Source organism: Leopardus geoffroyi, chromosome D4 (assembly GCF_018350155.1).
Source record: "Leopardus geoffroyi isolate Oge1 chromosome D4, O.geoffroyi_Oge1_pat1.0, whole genome shotgun sequence".
Lineage (NCBI taxonomy): Eukaryota > Metazoa > Chordata > Mammalia > Carnivora > Felidae > Leopardus > Leopardus geoffroyi.
Window position 1 is genome coordinate 55,295,092 of NC_059342.1, and position 26,714 is coordinate 55,321,805.

The following is a 26,714-nucleotide window of genomic DNA, read 5'->3' on the forward strand; positions in this document are numbered from 1 at the left end:
CTGAGGTGGGTGCTCATCAAGAATAAAGATATAAAATTCCCTGAAAACCCTCTCATCTAACGATTCCTTACATCCAAAATGGTAGGAATTTACCTTATCAGGTGCATTCCAAATCATGATTTTTTTTTTTTTTGGTCACAACCTATACTATTATTGAGTTAACATTTTTCTTTGAATGGATTCACTTAATTGTTTTAATGAAGAGGCGCAAGGGTTTATAGAGTTAAAAGCATCCCAGTACAAAAATGAATCCTCTTTCTCCTTGACTTAATCAGAATGGCTGTGAGAAAAACTGAAACTTTCTCATGATAACTTTCTCATATGTGATTTAACTATATTGAAATCCTTGTCCTTTGACCACCTAAGATCACCTAGTAGAATGACCCTACAGGTGGAGATGAGGGGCTATAAGGAAAGCCCATGGACCTCCCCCATACCTCTACACACACACACGCATAACCACACACACACCACCTTCTACACACATATCACCAAGAAGGAGCTCTGATTCAAGTGCTCCAAACTGGGCCACAGCAGTCAATAGAGGCTGGAACTTTAGATGGTTAAACCAAAGGGGTTACATCTAGATATGAAGTGACCCCTTTTCTAGATCTCTCACAGATTGTTTCTGCTCCCTCTCTTCTCTCCCACTGTACCAAGTGGTCATATAGGCCAGAGGCTGCCTCCCATTTATCAGGATCCACATTTACCCTTGGTCTTCATAAACAAACGAAAAAACAGGGAGAACCTAGAGAAGTCATGGAGAGGACACGGAGGCCAGACTGATCGAGGCTTTACAAAAAAGGATTCTGTTCCCATTTGTGGTCTTTTGGGATCTTCTCTTACCTACAGTCTTAGAATCCTGTACTGGGGGAAAGGATCCAAGGAGGCCTCACTATGCCTTTACCTCATCTAAGCCTTGAGCTATGGGACAAAGGAGTCCTCCTGGCTCAGAAGTGGTTCTCCTCAGTCAGTAGGATCTAGACATCATTTTTTCCTCTGACTCAGTCAACCCTAAACTCTGATAGTGAGTTATAATACTGAGTGGCCCCAACTTGTGTTTTTATTACCCTGCCCACCTGATTAAGTTTCATTAAGCTGGAAGAGAAGCAAAATTTAGATAATGCCAACTAGAATAATTGGTCCCTGAATAATTGTGTTAATTGTGCAACCCAATCTTGAATAAATAAAAATGAAAACTTTCCATAAAGCAGATAATAAACTTGAAACAGCACTTATTGTTTTTTATTTTTACATTAAAACTCCCTTTTGAAGCCCCATAACTGTGCAAAATATTAATAATTATTATCATTTGTTGGCATTTGTGCCAAGATTTTAATAGCATCTCTAAGAGGTAAATAGACTTTCCCCCCATTTTATAGATTAGATAACTGAGGCTAAGGATGTTAAAAGCATGCCCAAGAGAACACAGTTTATAAATTTCAAAGCCAGAATCCAAAAGCTAATGCATTAAACACTTCAATAATATTATCCTAAATCCTAAATTACCTCCCCCCATAAAGACAAGTCATGGGAAGTAGAAAATGAAGTTGCTGAAATGCTACAGTCTGTATAGAGTAGAGAATACATTTTCCTAAAAGGAAGGCTTTATTTTGAGCTTTTACTAACCCAGTAGAAGATTGGAAAGAAGGTTTTTAGTAGAATTCTAATCTTTTGCTACAGAGTCTTCTAAAGAGCCTCCATGAATAAAGGAAAGTGGTTTGGAAAAGAACACAGGCCCTTGAGTATCTTTCTTCTTCTTTTTTCTCTTTTCTTTTTTCTTTTCTTTTCTTTCTTTCTTTCTTTCTTTCTTTCTTTCTTTTTTTAGAAACTGGAATAACCTGGGTGGTAATGCATTGTAACATTCCAACTGGAAAATTTCCAATTGGTGTTTCTCTTTTTACCAAGTTGGCCTTAAATAAACTTCCCCTTGGGGCGCCTGGGTGGCTCAGTCAGTTAAGTGGCCGACTTCGGCTCAGGTCATGATCTCGCACTCCGTGAGTTCGAGCCCTGCGTCGGGCTCTGTGCTGACAGCTCAGAGCCTGGAGCCTGTTTCAGATTCTGTGTCTCCCTCTCTCTGACCCTCCCCCGTTCATGCTCTGTCTCTCTCTGTCTCAAAAATAAATAAACGTTAAAAAAAAATTAAAAAAAAAAAAAACTTCCCCTCAGCTTGATTAAACTTTAGATAGGCTTCTACCTGACCTCCCTTTTCTTAAAGGATTTACTTTAGAAAACTTGTAATTATAAATTCTTTCTCTGAGAAGATGTACATCTTCTCACAGCCTCTTGCCACTTATACAACCCAGGGAAGTCTTTATCATGGACCTGGGAGCCATTCCTTTGAAATGTAATCATCCAGAAAGATAATGCCCCTATCTCCCAGTCTATGGGAGAGTCAGAGTCTAACTTCCTTGAGCACCAACTAGCAAACACCATCACATTGAACCAACTTCCCTTCGAACACCCTCAGTACTCCTACATTAGCTCATCCCAGAACTAAAAACTCTCCTCCTTTTGTTTCAGCAGAGTTGAGTTCTCTCTCTCTCTACTCTACAGTCATTTTGAATAAAGTCTTCCTTGTCTGTCTAACTCCATCTGGTGCAATTTTCTTTCACATTTTTGATTCACAATAACCTATGCTAACCCATCCTTTCTACATTGGCAATGGCTTTGCACTTGCAGTGACCCAGCGACTGCAGTTTCTCTTATAAGATGAGGAGCTAGAAGTGAGTGCTTGGTGGTTATTACAGGTACTATACATTATACACCCTTGTCTTCCACTTCCTTGTGACCAGCTGTTGCAGAGACTGTAATGAAAGCATCCCAACATAGGAAAAAGCACCACATTCAGCTTTGGCCAGACATCCATCCCACCCCAACACCATCACCAGGACTTTCTACTCATTGGAGGATCACTTGGTTTGATATGCAAACACCCTCTGCACTGAACTCAAATACAACATACCTGGAAATGTTTGGGACCCTACTATCTTTAAGACCATGAAAAACATACAGATCACAATCAGCTCACTAAAACAACAACCTTACATTTCACAAAATTTCCATCCAACTTGCATTGGCTTCTGTACACCCCAGTGAACATTCTCTACCCCCCAAGTCCCACTCCACCCCATTGAGCTACACTGATTATCATTTGAGCAGTTGTGACATCAATGTACTGAACTAGACCCATTTAGATTTAACATGGAAAGTTAAAAGGAAAGAGTTTCAAAGAGTTGTTTTACAAGGCAGCAGGCAAAGGAATTACCATGTAACTTGATGTGTAAGAAAACACACTAATTAATCCCTTAGAAAATGTGCCAATGGGGGTATCTCACCTTGGCTGGTTAACTCCATTCAAGAGGCTGTGTTCACAGTTGTCTCCAAATAGACAATAATTAGACATTTTGGTGCCAACAACTCCATCAACCACTGGCCCTGGTCAGAGAAAATTTATGAACTCAAAATACATAAGCATATGAAGCAGGTTGTAAGTCTAAAGTAAGAAAACATGAAGCTACCACTTGATGTATATCTATTATGTATCAAGTGCTTTGCACTCTCATTTTATTTGCTCATCCTAACAACCTTGAGAGGTAAGCACTATCATCCCCATTTTAAATCGCACAGCTTGTAAAGGTTAGAGCTAAGACTAAAACTAGTGTCTATTTAATTCCAAAGTCTGTTCACTTTCCACTGTACAATACTATACTTAATTGGGGGAGGGGGAGGTAATTAATAACCTTCAACTCTTGTTCTTTTGTTCCTAAAAGAAATGCAGCCATTTGTTTAGCATTCAGAGAATTTGCTTTATGGTTCAGAGAGCAAACATCTTACAGGAAGTATTGAGATAGAAATTGAAGGAGACTGTGCTGACAAGTTAAGGTGTTTGGTTTAGATATGGAGAATCTGACATCCATGTAGGACATCCAAATGGAGGTGCCTCAGGGACACTTGTCACTACTGGTCTGTAGCTCAGGAGAAAGGTTGGGGTAAAGGTAATGATTTAAAAGTTTTCATCAGCAAAGACTTGTTTGTAAACCATGGAAGTGGACAAAACTGCCCAAGGACAATGCAAAAGGTGAAAAGACAAGAAGATTGAGGACAAAGCTCTGGAGTCAAGAAACGAGAAGAAATGAGTGAAGAAACCTGGGGAAGGGGCATTCAGAAAGGTGGGAGTAAGGAAAAGCAAGTTGTAAGCAGAGAAAGGGGGAAAGATGGTGGCAATGCTCAATAGAGTCCTCTGCCTCAACCAGATCAAGTGAAGTGAGAATTAGATAATGCTGCAGGACAAAGAATAATTTAAATGGTTTGAGGGGTTCCAGAAAGTTGGAGATGGTAGAAACAGTCAATGGAGATGATGACTCTAAGGAATCCAGAGTTGTAATAATAATGGCTAATATTTACAGAGTGCTTACTAGAACCCAAGTGAGATATACAGTACCTCACTTAATCCTGATAGCAACTCCTTGGGAAAAGTACTATTACTATCTCTATTTGATGGATAAGAAAAATGAGGCACAAGGAAGTGAAGGAACTTTCCCAGGACCTCAAATCTAGTAGGTAACATCAGGATTTGAATCCAGGCAATCTGATTTCAGACCCCAACTTTCCAGTCCTCAGGCTAAATTTCCTCTCTTCGTAGAAGAAAAAAGAAAAGACTAAAGTTAAGTAAAGAGGGGTGCCAAGACAAATTTCCTATACATGTTTAATTTTGGATGGAAAGGTTTTGAGTATGTTTTTATACTGAGAAAATGGATCAGTGGAGAAAACCTAAAGATCCTAGAAAGAAAAGAAAATCAATGGTACAAGCCCCCATAAGAAGGCAGGATCAGAAGCAATTCCTTACCTATTATTAATTCCTCACATCCTTAGTGAATGCAAATATGTCAGACTCTGCTTGGCTTTAGGGATTCAGTGGTGAACTACAGAGATGGTGCTCTCACCCCAGGAAGCTTCCAGCCTAGCAGTAGGAAGACAGGTAGAAAAAACAAGGAAACAGTCCAACAACATAAACCGTAGTATGTATCATGAACGAAGCAAATGGGGTGCTGGGGCAGAAAACAACCTCCAATAGACAGTGACATTTGAACTGAAACCTGAAGTTTGGAAAAGAGGTAGACTTCTGAAGATTGGAGAGTAGAAGTGAAAGTGCAGAGCAAGGAGGAGAACAGAATGAAGTGCCATAAAAGACACAGCAAATCACCTGGGTGTTTTTTTTAAAAATATAATTTATTGTCAAATTGGCTAACATACAGTGTGTACAGTGTGTTTCACCTGGGTGGTTTTTAAAAAATACTGTTGACCAAGAAATCAGAATGTCTAGTCAGACAGAGAAATGACATCATCACATTTACATTTTTAAACAATTAAGAAAACTAAATGGGACAGGGGAAGGAATCAGCTTTATAGGGGTGAGAGGGCAGCTCTTTTTTTAAAACAGGAAAGAAGGAAAGAAATACTTTTATACACAAGTTTAAAGGTGAAAGGGAGAGTTCACATCTAAGGACTTCTATTGCCTCTGAAAAAGGAAAGATCTAGTCCTCCCTGCAGTGACTGAAGGGCATGGGGATGGGGCTCAAAGAAGAGATGAGAAGTCAGTAAACAGCCAACAATGGGAATTTGGAAAGGAAGGTATCTGGGAAAAAAGACCTCAAGGGTAGCACTGAGAAACTTAGAAGATGCTGGAAACCAGCTCTTTCCGTGGAGCCATGGTCATTGGACAAGGTTATATAAGAGTCTCCACTGTGCAGAAGAGAGTGGAAACTGTTAGACTAACAGAGAGATGTGAACTGTACAGCAAGTACAGGAGAAAAACCAGGCAGTTGAGAATTGTTGGTAAGAAACCATCTTAGAGATTGACCATGGATCTAAGGCTGTATCAGAAAGTAAGCCAGGCAATGAGAAAGAATGAAATATGGCCCTTTGTAGCAACATGGATGGAACTGGAGAGTGTTATGCTAAGTGAAATAAGCCATACAGAGAAAGACACATACCATATGTTTTCACTCTTATGTGGTTCCTGAGAAACTTAACAAAAATCCATGGGGGAGGGGAAGGAAAAAAAAAAAAAAAAAAGATGTTAGAGTGGGAGAAAGCCAAAGCATAAGAGACTCTTAAAAACTGAGAACAAACTGAGGGTTGATGGGGGGTGGGAGGAAGGGGAGGGTGGGTGATGGGTATTCAGGAGGGCACCATTTGGGATGAGCACTGGGTGTTGTAGGGAAACCAATTTGAAAATAAATTTCATGTATTGAAAAAAAAGCAATAAAAATAGATGAAAAGTAAAAAAAAAAAAAAAAAAGAAAGAAAAGAAAGAAAGTAAGCCAGGAAAGCTAGTTAGACTGGAACAGTTACACTGGAGCCTTGATGCAGCTGAAGAACAAAGAGATTTAGTGAGGGGAGAGAGGAGGGTTGTAGTATGTGGACGCTAATGGGATTTCATAAAAGAAGCAGTTTCAAGCAATGACAAGGTCTGGGCTGTGATTATAAAGCAGCATTGGCAGCATCCAGTGTGCCCATTGCCCTCTTCAGGGAGCCTTGCAAATAGACAGGCTTTTGTGTATGGACATTATCTAGATTCCACATTAGAAGCCACCACTCTACAACCACCAAGTATTAGAGCATTATTGTGAAGGGATGCTGGGGAGATGGCTTCAGGTCATATGTTTGATGGTTGGCTGGCACCTTCCCTACAGCACTTAAACCCTGAATACACTTACTGACCATATTATCCCAGCAGGTGGAAAAGTTCTATTTAAGAACAATTTCCACCATTATGTCATCAAGAAACTAAAATCACTGTCTCAATTCAAAATATCACTGTTGCTGACACCCAGTTCTTACAACCCTCGTTATTTCTCAATCTTGGATGAAATGCCTGTCAAGATCTCGGTTAGCCTAATGCAAGATTATTATTCATGGGTGGTGGTTGATTTTTCCAATCAACTAGAGGGTTAGCTGTGAGATTCAGCCAAAAACCCAGGGACAGCTTTGGAAAAATGAGGGTGAGAAATATGAACTGAAGCTCCAGGCACCAGCTGTGAAACGCTGAGCAGAGGGGAGTTGAGATCACTGGCTCAGTGGTCAGCTCTGGCATCCAACTCCATCTCGACTTGCCAGCTGAGTGGATAAATCTCACTCTCAGTGTCCTCTTTTGTAGAGTGGGCTAATAATATCCACTTTGCCTGCTTTGTTACAAAGACTGAACAAGATTGAGTACGTAAAGTACTAAGCACAGGGTTTCGTACACAGTACCATACAATTCATTAAATGGTCATTAAATGGTAGTTGTTAGGAACACCTGGGTGGCTCAGTCACTTAGGTGTCCAACTCTTGATTTCGGCTCAGGTCACAAACTCATGGTTCATAAGATCCAGCCCCGAGTTGGGCTTGTGCTGACAGCTCAGAGCCTGCTTAGGATTCTCTCTCTGCCCCTCCCTGGTGTGCACACATACACACACACACCAATACTCTCTCTGTGTCTCTCTCTCTCAAAATAAATAAAATTTAAAAATAAAAAAATAAAAAATAAATGGTATTTGTTATTATTATTATTATTATTATTATTACTAAATTGTCAAATTGTATGTTTGGGACAATGAATCACTTCCAAGCCATTGCTAAGGGGTTCTAAAGCAATATATATATATATCTCTCTAAAGCCATATATATAGCAGTATGCCAGTAAACCCATTAGGGACAGGGTGAGGAGGAGAGTAGAGCCCTGATTTATAATGGTTACCAATTTTCATGGTATAAATACATCCACCATGATTAACTTCAAGCTACCAATGTGACATCACCAAAAGCACATTTGGCTTTCAGGAATCAATACACCACTGGACATTTATCCGAGAATGTCACTCAAGAGTTCTTGGGAATTTATTTGTTAATACATACACACACACACACACACACACACACACACACACACACACACACATCAAACACCTAATCTAGGGGCGCCTAGGTGGCTCAGTCAGTTGAGTCTGCCTCTTGACTTCAGCTCAGGTCATGATCTCATAGTTCATGGGTTCAAGCCCACATCAGTGTCTGCATTGATAGTACAGACCCTGCTTAGGATTCTCTCTTCCTCTCTCTGCCCCCTCCCCCAACTTGTGTGCTCTCTCTCTCTCTCTCTCTCTCTCTCAAAATAAATAAACTTAAAAAAAAAAAAAAAAAAACCTAGTCTACTCTATTATGGGCCAAGCATCTACTGTAGAAAGGGGATTTTAAAAAATGAACAGAGACATGGCTCTTCCTTCCTTGAAGCTTATAATCTAGGAGGGGAATGGACAGTTAAACAGCCATTACAACACTGTAAGGGAGGAGCCATGTGGGGAGAGCAGTATGACAAGGAAGGCCAGGGAGGACACCTCACATCAGAGATTTCTCCTAGTCAATAGGATAAGCAGAAGCCAGCCAGGTAAAGTGAGAGCCAGGAAAGTGTTGAATGGAGGAAGAGGCACAATGGCCTAGAGGTCTAAGAAAGCAGAAATTACGAGGAGGTTAGTATGGGTGGGCCTGGCATAGAGGATGGAGACCGGCTGGAGAGGCTAACCCCCGACCAGGCTATCCTGGGCCTTGTAAACCATGTTAGGAGAGACAGCACAGAGTTTTAAGGAAAAGAGCGAGATGGTTGGATTTGATTTTTGTTACAGTTTCTCTGATACAAGTTTATATAATTAAATATATATATATATATATATATATATATATGAAGAAAATAAAGGTAAAGGTCAACCTAGTTACAGTATTGATAAAGGAGTGGTGAGGAGGGGTGGACGAATTAGAGGAAGAGGATCCTACTTGGAGGCTATTGCTATAATCTGGGCAAGAGATGATGGTGACCTTCCCCAGAGTCTTATCAGGATGGGGAAAGGGGGAGAGATCTGAAAGATGGTTGGGAGATAGAGTCACAGAACCTGGTGACTGATAGGAGAGGGATGTGAAGGAGAAGGAGTCAAGAATGATTTTCAGGTCTCTGAGTTCAGCCACCAGGTAGATAGGGGTGCCATTCTCTGAAAACCAGAGGAAGAAGAGCAGTTCTGGAAGAGGAAAAGTATGGGGTTCAGTATTGGACATGTTGAGGTGCAGGTGCCTGAGGGAGTGGGATAATCCCCCTGGAGTTCAGGAGAGAAATCTGAGCTAGTGATTAAACCATCAGAGCCTCTAGCATATAGGTCACAGCATAAGCCAGGGGAGTAAGTTGAGATCATCCATGGAGGTGTGTAGAGTTAGAAGAGAAGGAGGCTTAGAACTCTGACAGTCATCAGTATTAAGCCCCCAGAAGAAGAAACACCAAAGGAGCCTGAGAATGAGCAATCAGAGAAGTCAAAGGAAAACTAGGTAAATGAAGAAGGAAGAATTAATCAACAAAGTCAATGACACTGAAAGATCAAGACAAGAAGGCCTGGGAAATATCTTTGGCAATCCCTGATGACCTTGGCAAAATTCATATCAGAGGTGTGATAGGGATGAATGCCAAATTTCAGGGGTCAATAGAGGAAGGATGTGTAGGTAGCAAGTGTAGACAGTCCTTCAAGAAGATTGATGATGAAGGGTGCAAAGAGCTTGGACCATAGCTGGATAGGAATGTGGGGTTTGATGGAGGGTGTTTTACTTTGTTTTAAGTTTAGAGAGACATAAGCATGTTTCAAGGCTGGTAGGGAAAAGCCATCAGAGAGAGGAGGCCAAGGGAGCAGGAAAAAGATATAATGTGGGCCAGGCTATGCCTGAAATGGACCACAGGCTTCCAGTCACCTCTGGGGTAGGAACTAAACCCTAAGGGTCTCAGAGCATGCCAGAGTTCACCATCCCAGTGAGGAGGAAAGGGAAGAGAAGGAAAGGGGTGTGGGCACTAAGGAAAATGCGTAAGTTCAACAAATGGGGCCATACCAGTTTGTGAGCTCCTAGTACCAAGCCCCATTTCTAGTGAAAGCACCACCACTTGGGGGAAATGTGATTAAAACTTATTTTAAGTTATTCTATGAAACAAGCTTTTGGTTTTTGACCAAAATAAATCTTTAGATCCTTTAAATACTTAGAAAGGAGTCCAAGCTGGCAGCCTTTAAGTCCAATTCAGCTGGTAGACAAATATTTTGCCTGAATAGCATAACATAATTCAAGAAATTTCACATAAAAATTTAGACTCCTGAATTCTCTCAAAAACTTGAAATGTAGAAGTGCCAGGACCACGTGGCATCCATCAGATGACGTAAGTGGTTGCTGCCACATTGAAAAGGGGCAAACACTCCCCAGGCTGTCCAAGTCTCAGCTGGCCTCTTTCCTTTCCTGCCCAGCCCATACAGGAGGACACTTCCCCTCTGGCACCAAGTTGGGTTAGATGGCTTTATTTGGGGGCACCTTCTATGTGCAGGACAGAGAGCTAAGGCACCAGGGATACAATAGCAACTGTGACACTGTCCCTGCTCATGGAGCATGGAAGCTGAAAGGCTGGCGGACCCTTAATCTCAACAATATGAGGCTGCTGGCACTTTTTGACAGTACAGATTTAACTTTGCATTTAGAAAATATTCCAGCTGTCTGCTCGTCCCACACGCCCACTGATGAACAAAAGCACATTCAGAACGGATGCTCAACTAGCTATAGAAATTTTGACATGAATTTCCTGGAGTTGACACTGTATTGTAGTGCACTGCTTTAGGAGTGAGGCCAGACCACTGACTGAAGAGGGCAGGGGAGAATAGCGTAATACCAGAGAATTTAAAAGAGCATTGGAATGTTTTTGGCAATGGCAGTCTCACTGCATTCCTTCCTTTTTCTTTACAAGTTGAAGTCATTTCCAATATTGTGCCAATATCTGACCTTGTCTTTGCCAGATTCAACTGAAGAGAGATTAAAGCAAAAGAACAGGTATGACCCATAGGGCTCAGAAGATTTATTTGTTTTGCTAAAACTCTTGCAGCTGATCTTTTGGCCAATGTAAGCGTATCTGCCTGCCTGTGTCCCTTGAGGGTACTATTTTAAGGAGAAGGTGCTCCTTGGAACAGAAGAGCTTTTTCATTATTGAACTTTCCCCTATTCCTGCTGCAGAGAGTGGGGAAAATAAATTTGATATAGTTTTAATGTAGACTGAAAAAGACATTTCACACATAAGTAAGACCTTTATTTTTTGCAGTAGAATTAATTTTCATTGAATAAGAAACAAAGATGAAAACAGCTGACACCCCAAGGAATTTCATATAATAAGACTAAATTAAAATATTCCTGTTTTGAGAACTAGTACTAATCAAAGAATCTGAAGGGGAGTGGAGTAAAGATAGAAGAGGTCAAGTTGTTCTGAGTTTCAGCTGAAACAACTATAGGATTTAACGTTTATTTATTTTTGAGACAGAGAGAGACACAGCATGAACGGGGGAGGGGCAGAGAGAGAGGGAGACACAGAATCGGAAGCAAGCTCCAGGCTCTGAGCCATCAGCCCAGAGCCCGACGCGGGGCTCGAACTCGCGGACCGCGAGATCGTGACCAGAGCTGAAGTCGGACGCTCAACCGACTGAGCCACCCAGGCGCCCCAACAACTATAGGATTTAGAAAGGAGATCACACAGACTACTCTGTTGACCCAGTGGATCCTCCTTCCATCTCACCCTTCCAAATCAAGACAGCAGCATTGCTCAGTGTGTTATGGATTGTGAACTTTGTGTTTGCCTGTGACAGATCTGGATTTGAACCCCAGCTCTGCCCCTTACTGGCTGGGTAACCTTATATATTCACTAGCTGGTAACATTTTTACTTATATGTGTCTAGGCTGCAGTTTCCTCATTTATCAAACAAGGATATTAATACACATTTCAGAGGGTTGTGGTGACAATGGAATGAGAAGCCTTGCAAAAAATGGCTTTTCCATAGCAAGCATTCAGTAAGGGGCACCAAGAAACAGACTGGCCTTCTCAGCCTATGGTCAAATAATATTGGGAACCTCTTTATGATGTCAGTAATCAAAATTTGACATCTGAATTCTGATATTCTTAGCCTAATTTTCAAATTACCCAGGAACCCATTATGTAAATCTAAAGAACCACTACAAAAGGTAAACAAGGTTGGGTAGGTGGGGATACATAGACTAAGGGACAAAGGAGTTAAAAGACAGCTGTGGAGGGAGAATTACTTTTCATTGTTTATACCATTTTGCATGGTTGTAAATTTTTACAGATTTATTGAGGTATGCTTTATATACACTGAAATTCTCCCATTTTCAGCTACATAGTTTAATGAATTTGGGTAATGTATATAATAATGTAATCATGTAACTACTAAACCAAGATATACAACAGTTCTAACACCCTACAAATTTCCTTTTGCTCCTTCCCAGTCAACCCCACCTTCTACCAGGGCCCCAGGCAACCACTCATCTACTCTCTGTCACGATTGTTTTGTGTTTTCTAGAATGTCATACAAATAAAACCATATAGTAATTAGCATTTGACCTTTATGTTTAGTATCTGTTTAATTCACCCATGTTATTGCATGAATTAATATTTTATTCCTTCTTATTGCTGAGTAATAATTCATAGTATAGATATAACACAATTTATTTATCCATTCACCAGTTGATGGATATTTGGGTTGTTCCTAGTTCAGAGCTATTATAAATAACCATGTTGTTAACACTTGCAGACAAACCTTAGTATCCTTTAAATTTTGTCCTAAATGCATGTATTCCCATTTTCAAATTAGGGTTTGGGAACAATCACTTCTTTAAGTAACTGGAACCCAGAATAAATGAATATCATTACAGTTTGAATGACCAAGACTTATATAGCTTCTCTCCACGTGCAATACTCAATTGTATTTTTATGTACTATCTTCTAATGTACTATATATATAAATATACAAGAACTATTTGGCTTTCTCTAAGCAGTACATCTAGTTGATTTCCCCAGCAGACAAGATCAATCAAATCACTATCATGATGTAGAATGTTTCACTGTAGCCTGAAGGATGTTTGATTTTCTTTAAAAAAATAATCTTTTACAGCTACAGGCAATAACACATAGGGGATGGAAACACATGCATTTGGAACAAAAGTATATATAAATTCAAATACAGCCAAAACTAATCTCGGGAGATAAAAGTCAGATAAGTGGTTACCTCTAGCAGGGGTCAGTGGTATTGACAGATATAAGGAGGCAGAGGTGGGGGAAAGATATGATCCAGTCTTAGGATGCTGCAACTGTTCTCTGTCTTCATCTGGGAGCTGGTTCCATGAATGTATGCGTAAATAAAAATTCATCAAACTATGTAATTAACATTAGCACATGTTGCTATATGTATGTTTACCTCAATAAAAAAAAAAAGGAAAAAGTGGGATGCTTGAGTGGCTCAGTTGGTTAAGCGTCTGACTCTTGATTTCAGCTCAGGCATGGTCTCACGGTTTGTGAGATCAAGCCCTACGATGGCTCTGTGCTGACAGTGTGGAGCCTGCTTGGGATTCTCTCTCTCTATCTCTCTCTCTCTGCCCCTCCCCTGCTCACTCTCTCTCTCTCTCAAAGTAAACAAATAAACTTTTTTTAAGTAAAAGCAAATAATAATTTTTCAACCTTGAGTCAAATGAGGTTATATAAATGTATGGCTGCTGGCATTATACCTAGCACATAATAAATGGTGCTTAATAAATGTTTCTCATCTACTTCCCTTGCTTTTATTTCCAAGGGAAATGTTTGGCAGAATGTAAACATTACAATCATGGAGTTTAAATATTATTATTTTTTCCTGAATAGATGGGTCATTGTCTCCCCCAAAAACTGATACATAATGAGGTATGGGAAGAAGTACAGGGTAAGCTCTTTGACATCCTATCTTCCTAACCTGAGTGGATCCCATCACACATTTTTAGCTGGACATTGGGTTTGTGTGGAATTTCAAAGGTTTTACACACAACAACCTGGTCTAGGGCTGTGCTTACTACTTCCCCAGTGTGGAGGATCCCAGTGGGCATGGGCACCTCAGATACTACCCTCTCTGAAAACACATGAAATAATGACAAACTTGAGTTAACTAAAGCATACTGAGTTTTTAAGGCTACTAATTGAGGCTTGCCATCTCAAACCTTTACGTGGACCTTCCTTGTAGCTTGGAAAGTTCATGTAGGGCACAGGGTCCAGAAAAACTCCCAGAAATGGGTCTTTAAGAGCAAAAGTCACCAAGCTTGTGTGGACTGGACATGAACTGATCCAAAAAATATTTCTGGTCCACAATGTGAATAGATTGCCTCTTGGCAACTGTTGGTCAATGCTTCTTATATTCAAGTAGCATTGGTTTTCTCTGTCTCTCTGAAATAGCCTTGTCCTCTCATACTCAGTTTCACAACAAACAAGAGAAATAGTTTGGGTCAACCAGCCATAGTTGAGTTAATTGTTTATATCTACCTTTCACACCAAGAACAGGAACTCAGGGAAAAAGCTACTGAGGGCCATGAGAAATAATGAAATGATGTATCAAACATTAATTCTTAGACTTCCACAAGACCATTTATATCATCAGAAGGGTACTTATGGAATAGCAGCCCAGTAGCTTGGAAGAGTCAGTGGAGCTTCCAAAGATATAGAAAACTCATAAAGATCAAGTCCTAGGCTCAACGTGAATAAAGTAGATTTCCTGGATCAAAGATGAATGACCTCTCTTGAAAAAGCTGACCCTCTTTAGAGAAATGTGACCAAATCTCAGAAGCTCCAAACAGTATAATCTATAAGTGGATCTCCGTTCTGGGGGAATTAGAGATTCCTCCAAGAGATGAGGATGGAGAAATTGGAGGAGAGAAGGTTGATAAAGAAGGGTCAGTAGGATCAGAACATGGTGGAATCATTAATAGGCATTGATATAATAAAGAATGAGAACTTAGACATTGACATTTAATGTATGATTGTTCTGCTCTGCTGGAGAGAATAGCTGATTGTTTAGAATTTTAATTTAAGAGGTGATGCTAAACGATGTTTTTAACCTTTTCTAACATTATTGTTTGAATAGGTAAGGAGACACTCTCTGCTCAGCACACCCACTTTATTTCTGCCTGGATGTTGAGGTGCTGCTTCCAGATACCATTCAGTAGACACACATATACACACACACACATGGTTGTCATGACAATCGAGGCATGGTCTAAAGAAAAACACATCGAGACCATATCTGGATGAAGCCAGTAATTCAGACATTTTGGTAAAGCCTTTTTGTTTTGATGGGAGTGAGGGAATTTGTCCACACAGCAACAACAACAACAACATCAAAAAAAAAAAAAAAAAAACCCTCCATCTGTCTACCCAGAAGACAGTGGTCCTGCCTAACTAAGTGCTACTCCTGGGATCTTGTGATTAATTAATTAATAAATTAAGAATTAATTTAATTTAAATTAAAGCATTGGCATTTAAGGCATCAATTATTTTTCAAAAGGGCTCTCTGAATGGGGCTTGTCTGCCTCTTCTAGGTCCTTACCCACCAGGGGTCATAAGGACTAAGCTACAGTAAAAATAACCACTGAACCAGACTAGCACAAAGTTCTGGTTTCCAGGAAACATTTTTGGTCATTTTGTTTTGGGGAAAACATTAAGGTCCACAAGTGTCAATCTACCACTTGTTTTTTCACTTGCAAACATTCTGAAGTTCAATTTGAATTTGATTATCTTAGGATCTAATGATTCACTTAGGTAGCAACATATCTAAATTGGAGCCCAAGTAATCAGAAATAATGAGAAACAGCTAATAATGGTGCCTGATTTCATTGAATGCCTTAGATACCAGGAAAATCATTATTATTAATAAGCAATTACTTTATGGTGGACAGTTGGGCTCAGGGAAGTCTATAAATATAAGCCAGCCTACAGGGCCACACAAGACAAACAACCAACTAGTTAGACAAATGGGTGATTAGGAAAGTTTGGGGCAAACAGTTTCAGGGGGCAAGTAAGACTTGAGCTGAGCCTCATAAAAAGCATAACATTTAAGCACACTGGAAGTAAAGAACTAGTACAGTAAAGGAAGTAAAGGGAAGTAAAAAAAAACCTGCAGGAAAGTATGGGATGGTTTGGGTGTTACATTGTTTGGCCAACCATGTGCCACAGAAGAGCAATGGGAAATAAGGCTGTGTAGTGAAGAATTAACCTTACCCAAAGAGAGGTCTGGCCTTTGCCCTCAGCTACTAGGAGTTGATCTCTAGGCCTCTGGAATGTCTTGCCTAATAGGTGAGTCTTTGTTGTTTGGGAGCTTTGGCCACTGACAGTCTAATAAGATTTGTGATGGAGCCCCCGGGGCATGCAGTATGTCATGACCTCCATTGGAAATGAGACTAAAGATATTAGCCAACCTCTAGGAGTACTTGGAGACTGAAAGCCACACAAGCAGTATGTGATGGAGCCCCAATAAAAACTCTAGACACCAAAGGTTGAAGTAAGCTTCCCTGGCTAGCAATACTTTGTGTGTATTATCACATATGGTTATGGGAGGAGGTGCTGCCATCCATGAGTCAATGGGAAGAGAATGCAGGAAGTTCTGCCATTGAACCCCTCTTGGACTCTACTCTATGTGTCTCTTCCTTGGCTGATTTTAATTTGTATCTTTTTGCTAGAATAAGGCTATAACAGCAAGTATAACATTCCTGAGTTTTGTAGTCATCCCAGCAAATTATCAAAACTGAGGGTAGTTATGGGGACCCTCAGATATATAGCAAGCTAGTCTGAAGTGCAGGTGGTCCTGGGACCACCAAACTTGTACCTGATATCTGAAGTAACAACAGTCTTGTGGGAATTATGCCCTCAAGCTGTACAGTTGGTGAAACTCGGCAAAGGCTGAAGAATTTAGTTATGTGCAGCATTGCCCACAAGCTTGCAGTTTTGACACAATGCTGTAGGCAATTAAGTTCTTGAACAAGAGAACATGATAAGCAAAGTATAGTTTCATCTCACAGTAGTGCAAAAGACAGAGGCAAAGAGACTAGTGAGGGGACTCTTTCTCGTTCAGATGTAGGAAGATGAAGATCTGGACCAGGGCTGAGGCTAAGAAAGGGAAATGGAATAATAACACTTATTGAGAGTATATGCTGCACCAGGCATCATGAATACTTCATACACAATTTTTTGGTGTGTGTGTGTGTGTGTTGAGAAAAAGAGAGCAAGTGGTGGAGGGGCAGGGGGAAAGGGAGAAAGAGAATCTTAAGCAGGCTCTATGCCCAGCGTGGAACCCAACACAGGGCTTGATCTCACAACCATGAGATCATGACCCGAGCTGAAATCAAGAGATGGACGCTTAATGGACTGAGCCACACAAGCGTCCCCATTTTTTCTCTTAATGTTCATGGTCCCTGCTTTATTTTCATTTGGTCACAGACACTTTAAAACATACAATACCCAAACATCTAGAATTAGAAGGGCATGAAACAAGGGGTTTACAGGTTGAAAGAATATCCTGGGCTTCAGAACAAAACAATACCAATCGACTACTGGAAATTCCTTTGGTGAACACACAAAGATGTTTTGTTTTCAATGGGAAAGAAAGCTTGAAAGATTCAAGCTTCTTGTGCTCCCTGAGGCAGGGCCTGACTACTTTCCACATGTTTTTAATCCTAAAAACCATCTTAAAAGATAGACACAATATTATTTCCATTTTACAGTTGAAAAAACCGATGCACAGAGAGATTAATTAATTTGCCCCCAGTCACCCAGCCAGCAAGTGGCAGAGCTGAGATTTAAAACCAGCTCAAATCTGACTGCAGAGCCTGACTCATAACCATTCTATCAAATGAGCTCTACCTCATGTAAGACATTATGTTAAAAGGATTAACAGTATTTGCTGGCCAACTGGATATAAGAGAAAAAAAGTCAGGAAAAATACAGGGTGACTTCAGAGTTTAGCACATTGATAAAAGAAAAGGCCCCTACAGCCCAATTCTTCTATTTCATCATGAGCAAAAACGGCATGAAGAGATCCAGGTCATGGCCCCAAATGTGGCACTAACAAGAGGACCTTGGCTAAAGTCAATTGTCCTAGGCCTCCGGTTCTTCAGTTGGAGTAAACCACTAAATTCTCTGCCAGCCACGAGAAGAAGCATAGCAGCTTCTTCTGAATGGCCAGCAGCATGAGCTCTAGAATCAAACAGATTTGGGTCCTGGCTTTTGCTAGCTATGTGACCTTGGGCACGTAACTGAGCCTCAGCATTCTCATCTGGGAAATGGGGATTATAATATATAGGTCATAGGGATGTTGTGAGGATATCTACTGTAATAAAATAATCCATGTGGGGGCACCTGGGTGGCTCAGTCAGTTAAGTGTCCGACTCTGGCTCAGGTCATGATCTCGCGGTTCCTGAGTTCGAGCCCCACATGGGGTTCTGTGCTGACAGCTCAGAGTGTGGAGCCTGCTTTCGATTCTGTGTCTTCCTCTCTCTCTCTCTCTCTGCCCCTCCCCTGCTCGAACTCGTTCTCTCTCTCTCTCTCAAAAATAATAAACATTTAAAAAATAATTAAAATTTTAAAAATAGGGGCGCCTGGGTGGCGCAGTCGGTTAAGCGTCCGACTTCAGCCAGGTCACGATCTCGCGGCCCGTGAGTTCGAGCCCCACGTCGGGCTCTGGGCTGATGGCTCAGAGCCTGGAGCCTGTTTCCGATTCTGTGTCTCCCTCTCTCTCTGTCCCTCCCCCGTTCATGCTGTGTCTCTCTCTGTCCCAAAAAAAATAAATAAACGTTGAAAAAAAAAATTTTTTTTTAAATAATAAAATAAAATAAAATAAAATAAAATAAAATAAAATAATCCATGTGAAGCCCTTAGCATAATGCCTGGCATATGGTTAAGCATTAGATACATGGTGGTTTTACTGTTAGTATTCCAGCTCTAACATGTTGTGAGATAATGCAGAATTTATTAGCCCCAAGACCACCATTCCAAATAATTCCACTGGCCAAACTCAAAGGTGAATAATTTGTCAATCCTTATTAATAAATATATGAGAGAATCTAATACTTTTAAGCTACCCTTGTGTAGATGTATATTCTGTATTCTACTGTGTGGCATTCACTGCTGTCTGGTGCTGGGGTAATACATGCGAAAAGCGTACAAGTTCACGCTGACACATAACCAAATAGAAAATATTATAGTATGAAGATTCAGCATCACATCAGACCTTGATCAACACACAAATGAATCAGCACCTCTCTAAAGCAGAACAGAGCAGAACCTAGATTCCTAAATACTTAATCCATTTTTTTATCAACTCCAAGCAAAATCGACTTCAAATTCAGCCTGAAGATTATTTCCACTTTCTCTTTTTTTTCTTGAGTAGGGCCATCAGACATAGTATTATGACCTCACTCACATTTCTGTATAATGAGCTTACCCTTGGTGAATGAAGGAAAATCCTTTAAATATAGGGATTAGTGAAAATCAGCATCCCTGCTTACTAAGTATCTAGTGCCCCATATTTACCCATAAACAGATCTGTTAAATATCCTCATCATTTACTGGGAGTATGTTTGGGTCTAAACACTTGCTCATTGATTCTGAATTAGAGGCACAGGGAAGAGAAGCCCAACCAGAGATAAAATTAAATGCAAAGCAAATGTGAGTTAATGGCATAGACTTGTATGAAAACAGCTTTAATTCCATAATGCAGTGTTTTACAGTAATGAAAAAAAACAATTGTACGAGCATAATAGTTTCATCAACATTAACTCCATAATGCAGTATTTTTCAGTAATGAGTGGAAATAAAAGGCATGTGTGAGTCACAGTGAAGCATGCAGTGAACTACATGAGCTGTAGGCCAAGTAATGAAGGTAAAATGGGAGAAGCATCACTCTTTCTGCAGTGTGGTTACTGATCTCAGTCTTTCTATTTATCACTAGACTATAAGTTCCCTGAGGGTAGAAGTCCTGTCTTCATGTTCAGCCTTATAACCTCCAGAACTGCAGTCTAACATGGAGTCTGGCACATACTGGATTCTTAACAATTATGAACTGAATAGATGAATTGTACATATTTTTTAATGAGAAATATTTTAAAATTTATTTTCAGTTTGTCTGATGGCTAATGAAACATTTCATTGTTCTTGTTTCAATTTGTAAAATTAAAATTGAAATTTGAAATTGTAATCATTATTTTTTTTTTTTTAATTTTTTTTTTTCAACGTTTATTTATTTTTGGGACACAGAGAGACAGAGCATGAACGGGGGAGGGGCAGAGAGAGAGGGAGACACAGAATCGGAAACAGGCTCCAGGCTCTGAGCCATCAGCCCAGAGCCGGATGCGGGGCTCAAACCCACGGACCGCGAGATCGTGACCTGGCTGAAGTCGGACGCCCAACCGACTGCGCCACCCAGGTGCCCCTGAAATTGTAATCATTATTGATATCACTGTATCTAATTGCTATTCTATGTTTGATACCCCCTTTAAAGATTCTCCTCCTTCCCTCACTAGCTAAGGGGAAAGGGGAAATACCAGTGTGAACAAATGGGGGATTAGAGGTCAATGAGCTAGGTGCCTGAGAGTCTGACCCCAAAAATAAAAGTATAAAACCAGTTTGTTTCCATTATTATTGAATAAAAATGGTTCTTGAACCAAATCAATAGACATTTTCTAGGTGTCCACTATGAAAAAGTCAAAGGCACAATGGAGGCTACTAAGATTTGCTTCCTAGGAGATTATGACTCAGGAAAGTTAGAATTTTTATATAAACTATTCACTTCCATTAATTCCTAACTTTGTTCCACTGCAATTTAATATCGTTCTATGTCTAAGGGACTGCCCATTCATCAACAGCTACTCACACACAACTCTGATTGTCCCTATTTTGTAGACATCATAATGATCTATAATTGTATCAAAGGTAGTGTGCAGCTTGTTCAGGAACAAGTGTATCCACTTGTCCAGTGCAGCCTGTCCACTCCCTTATACTGAGGGCTGGTGCTAGAAAGCTGAGTGAAGCCCACAATGCCACAGAAAGGGGCAGTGAGGTAGAAAAAAGTTAAATCAGGCAAAATAATTGGCAAGACCTGATTAAGCAATGGTACCTCCTTATTCAGCACAATTTTGTGAAGCTCTCAGAATTCTAAGCCAGGGAGACTGGATAGTGATGGGCCAGTTAATTGCTTTAGAAAATATTCTTAGTTGCTTTTGATATGTCTGGTTGGTTTTTTGTTTTGTTTTGGTTTAGGGGAGACTTTTGCTTTTGTTTTTTGTGTTGCTTGGCGTTGCTTCAGACTGTGTTGGTATATTCAAAGCTAGGGCAGCTTGTTTGATTGGAACACCATCCCCTAACATCTGGACTCTCCCTGTTTCTGTTGATCAAGTGAGTGGGTTTACATAACAAGAGATTTACAAGGATTGAGAAGGCTGTGCAAAACTCATTTAGAGAAGTCCCAGGCTGAGGTTAATTTGCTTGCCAGTTATCCTGATTCCTACATGCATTCTAGATCGTTCATTTCTTGGATGTCAGGGGTGTTTTCATTTCTTCAGATAAATTACTTTGAGTTTATACCAGATTCTTTGCTAGAAAGAGGCTTTCTGCCTCTGCCTCCCACTCCCCACCCCAGAAGAGCATCTTCAGTAGTGACAGGGCATGACTCTAAGCCTTTCTGAAATCTCTGCTCACTTTCTCCATCTGTAAAACACAGAGGATCCCTTGGCCACCAGTTAGGGACTGACTGCTTTGACTGCCTGCACCAAACTGCTCTTGTGCAAAATGTTTAGAATGTTTCAACCTTAAAATTTACAACTTTGACTTAGGGGTTTTTCATTGTACTTTCAAAGCTTGACCCCAGGCAAGATGACCTTAGTTCTGCCTCATTGCTGATGTGGCCACTGTATCCTTCAATATGGAAGGGAAGAACATATATATATGGCCTATTTACTTCAGGTTTTAAAACACATTCCCTAAGATGAAGAAGTATATCTTTCTAAAGCAATTTCCTGCTGTTTTTGCTAAACTGGATGCCTTTTAGTTCTAAGAAACTGATTTAAGTTAAAAAAAGAAAAGTGGTGGGGGTGGAGGGACTTAACCAAATCACAGCAACATACCGTATTAACAGCATGCCTAAGTGCTAAGCTCACTGCCACTTTACTCAAACACCTGCATTTTCTTCTTTTGCGGATATGAGTTGCTCTCCACCTACTAAAAGTCATGCACAACTTGTGTAATACTGTACATTGCTCCATCTTTCTGCCTTTTGAGTTGAAATCCTAACTCCAGGTATGCTAATTTACCTGAAAAAGATGGACGCACCCAGGTTACTCTGAGTCTGGCAAGGTTGGCTTTGTCTTAGGTCCTCAGCAACTTGTTCTGGTAATGTGCCTGTTTTCAGCTATGAATTAGAACAGTTAATTATCCTCAAAGGAAAGGACACACAGAGCCCAATCTTCCTGTCTGGACCTTCCTTTGTCACCACTCACACTCTCTGTTGTTCTGTGCTCCATATACAGAGGAGGGTATTGTTTGCATTGTTTGGCTGGCTTTGAAGGATTTACACCAAGCCAGGCACATTCCCTAACCTGGAGCCCTTGGAGCTCCTGGAGCCCCTGGTACCAGTGTGGAGATGAGGTCATGGGTGCTGTGAGGGACAGAGAAACCAGGAGAGTTAATTGGAGGAACGGAAGTTCTGCCTGTGATCTCATTCACACTCAGCTTTACTCAATTGGTCATTGAGATCGATGCCTCCCCTAACTAGAGACACTCTTATGGGATCCTGGACCTGTCAAGGTGAGTTAAGCAGGCCCAGCTGCTACCTTGCAGGGATTTGCAATTTAGCTGGTACAAGCAGTGAGTATTGTTAGAGACCTCTAGGACTTTGAACTTTGGGTGGGATTGGGGGATGGGGGTGTTCAGGAAGATCAGGCTATTACCTTCGTCACAAGGAGTTTGGTGTCACATGGACAATTTACCCTGACTCCTCCAGGTTTGGGAGATTAAAAAATCTAACATTACTTGAATCTTTAAGCTGTTGGAAGAAACAACCAACTAAGATATCCATTCTGGCTACGGGGTAGAAATAATCGAGTGATTTACTAGGCAAATTTAGTGCTCATTTCACTTGCAGAAAGCTTGGGACCCCCCCGGAGGGATAAAGGATGAATATTTATTGGAGGCTAATAATAGTTGTGGAATCAAATCTGTATTTTTTCAGTGAAAGAAATAGGGTGATATTTTTGTATTTCCCTCAGGAATTCTGTCTCAATCGTCCATTTTTGATACATATTCACAATCTACCCTGGTAATATGGTAAATACTTATAAATGCAGCATGACCTGGCTATATTGTTATTTCTTGTATTCGTTGTTAATTGAGGAATACAACATGCAGTCAGGCAATCAATACAGAGTACCTCCCATGACCCAGGCACTGGGCTAGGTACTGGGGACCCAAAGATGAACAAAATTCCATCCCCACACATAAGTAACATGTAATCCTGCTAGAATAAGGTACTGTTTGTATTGTGTGTCTGGCCATAAGCCTGCCCCTATTTTTACTTTCTATTTTATCTTTTACTTTTCTGCCTCACTGTCCCACTCTACTGATCCCCATGCTGTCCCTCCAACTCCAAGCACGTGCCTGTCTATGTACCTCCTGTTTCCTCTATCCCCAGATGCCCATCACTTCATTCAGGGTTCTGACTACACCACAAAAAACTGCAGTCCCCTTCAGTCTCTCATTCCCCACCTGGCTTTATTTTTCTTCTAGCATTTATCACCACCTGATACATCATATAACATTTGTTACTTTGTACATTTTCTACCTTTCTCCACTAGACTATGAGCTCCACACAAGCAGAGACTCCATCTTACACACTGCTGTATTACCTACCTAGTACAATGCCTAGCACATAGTAAATAATAAGTATTGATTCAATGTCTAAATGAAAAGAGCAAAATGGGATCCAGAACCCAAATGAAGAGGTTGGCCTTGGAAAAACAAACAGCACAGCCCTTCCTCTGAGAAAAGAAGAAACAAGGTAAAGATGGGCCTTTAATTGATAAGTTTAGTAATAGTTGGAAATGGGGGGACATTGGTCAATTTCACACTTTAGAGCCTATAACTGGGGAGGCGGGATAGTAGAACAAGGTGATCCACCTGGATCAGGTGGATGAAAGGACAGATGAAATTAAGGAGGACAGATGAAATTAAGAAGGAATGTAAAGTGGGGCACCTGGGTGGCTCAGTCGGTTAAGCCTCCGACTTCAGCTCAGGTCATGATCTCACGGTCTGTGAGTTTGAGCCCTGCGTCGGGCTCTGTGCTGACAGCTCAGAGCCTGGAGCCTGTTTCCGATTCTGTGTCTCCCTCTCTCTCAGACCCTCCCCCGTTCATGCTCTGTCTCTCTCTGTCTCAAAAATAAATAAACGTTAAAAAAAATTTTTTTTAAAAAGAAGGAATGTAAAGAAAATAGTAAAAGTTAGGAATTGCCTTCAAGGCAGTTAGGGATAAGTAAAAAGACTGCAACACAGCTGTAATGTAGGTAGCCCAGGACATCCAGGCCAATGGCTAGAACTTACACACCTGGATCTCAAGACAGATGGAGAGTTAAAACTCTGGGACTAGGAATCATTGGCATACAGGTATGGTGGCAGCTGGGAGTGGGAGCTATATCACAAAGTGTTTAGAACAAGTGAAAAGCATGCCAAGGATAGACTCCAGGAAACTACAAACATTCAATGTGTGTGTGAAGGTTGCAATGCTGCTGAAAGACTGAGAGGGAGCGGGGTGGGCAGTAGGAGGTGAAGAGGAAAGAGGGAGTAGGGAAATCCAGTAAGGAAAGAGCTTCAGAAGAAGGGAGGAGTAGGTGGTGTAAATGCTGGAAAGAGGTCAGAGGAAGAACCAATTACTCCAATTAGTTATTAAAGAATTATGGGTTTGGCAATTATCTTGCTGCTAGGTGTTTACTGATTCCATTGCATTAAAACAATGCTTAGTTTACTTTTTAAACTGCTAAGTCAGTAGTTTCCAAGCAGCACTGCACATTAGAATCCACCAGTGAGCTTTTAAAATACTAATGCCTGAGTTTTCCTCCTGAATAATTATAGCAGAATGTCCAAGAGGTGGGGCCCAGGCATCAGTTTATTATGAAAGCCCCAGAGGATTATAATATGCAGCCACAATTGAGAAGGGCTGTGCTAGAGGGAACTGAGCTTTCCACAAATAATCACGTGGGGAACCTCCATGTTTGGCACATATTGGACAACCAGTAGGGTAGAGGACAGAAAACTTTGGTCCTTGAGGTAATGAGAACAATATGTTGGGATGATGGTGGACCTTGCCCAGGTACCTAAACTAGGGGATATTAATGGTCACCCTCTCTGCCAGTTATTTGCTTCCTTGGTTTGGCAGATCCCTCAAATAAAGATCCTAGTCTATTTACATCATCATCACCATCATCATTATATCTATCAAGCTCTTTATTGTACCAGGCACTTGCTAAGAGCATTATATGCATTAAGTCACTTAATATGACACTCCTGTGAAGTTGGTACAGTTTTTAAACCCTATTTCATGGGACAAAGAAACTGAAGCTCATAAAGTGACTTTCCCAAGGATCATGAAGCTTGAAAACTGCAGAGCTGGGACACTAATCCACTTCTGTCTCACTCCAGAGCTGAAGCTCTGAACCACGTCTACCTCATACTGCATTACTGGAGTTGGAATCCTCTACCTGCCCGAGTACCTCCCTTGCAACTTCTGAGGAGGACTACTCTCTCAACTCCACTTCCCCCTAGGCTGGACACTTCCTTGCAAGATTCATGCACAGCTGCCCAAGATCCAGTATGGACATTTAACCCTTTCCTTGGTATTACAGGTAAAAATTTGTCTTCTACCTTCAATGCACATTTACTTCTGTTAAAGACACTTAGAGTTACCAAAATCCTAGTGCAAATGAAAACTGACCCTTAAAAATCCATGCAAGCAGAACACAGAATTCAAAATCAAAGATGTAAAAGTGTGATTTCCTTGCCTTCAGCAATTAGTTCTCAAGAAAGAGAAACAAGTTAAATAGAAATGCATGAGCTAATCAAATCAGCTTTTATAACTGACATTGTATTTCAATTAGGCATTACTTACTATAGAGCAAGTGGTGGTTTTTTTGTTTATCACGCATTAGGTCTTGGATCCTTTCTGCCATAAGTACTTCCATATTCGCTGTACTTCTCCATTTAAGCATCCCTCATAAAGAGAAGTTATTTCATGGGAATACTTTGCTCCCTGTGTATTAATCTCTGACTCTTTGAAAGCACCTAGAAGGCAGGGGGATTTCCACAGGGGGTTCTTCATTTATAATTATCATCCCCTTAGGATCCAGTAACCACACCAGCTATGAAAGGGTGCACCAGTGAGATCTGCCCTTGGTGCTGTGATAAATAGATACCTAAACAGGTGCAATTAGCGAGGACTGGGAAGTCACCCAAACTTGCCAAAGACATCGTCAATTCTATCAGACTTTGTTAGGAAATTCATCTTGTCTAAAAGCTTGTTCAAAGGTGGGTCTTTGAGATGGGTTGTTTTCTTGTTCCTCCTACTCAACTCTAGTGATCAAGAGTAACAGTCATGCAGTGATTTACTGATATTCTGAAGAGAACTGCAGAATTGAACAATTTAGAATCATCTATTCCCAGGTTTACCCATCTTTGTTAATGTTAGGAAGATTAGCAGCCAGGAAGATTTAATTGAGGTTTACATTCAGTAGCATGAACTACTAAATTTATACATGCGAATTTTGTAAATTTTACAAAT

At 40.6% G+C, this 26,714-nt stretch overlaps 1 long non-coding RNA gene across 1 annotated transcript in view; it reads right to left on the reverse strand.

Moving 5' to 3' along the window:
• Positions 1-26,714, reverse strand: part of LOC123593157 — a 185,679-nt gene that overhangs the window by 93,147 nt on the left and 65,818 nt on the right. The window lies entirely within an intron of this gene.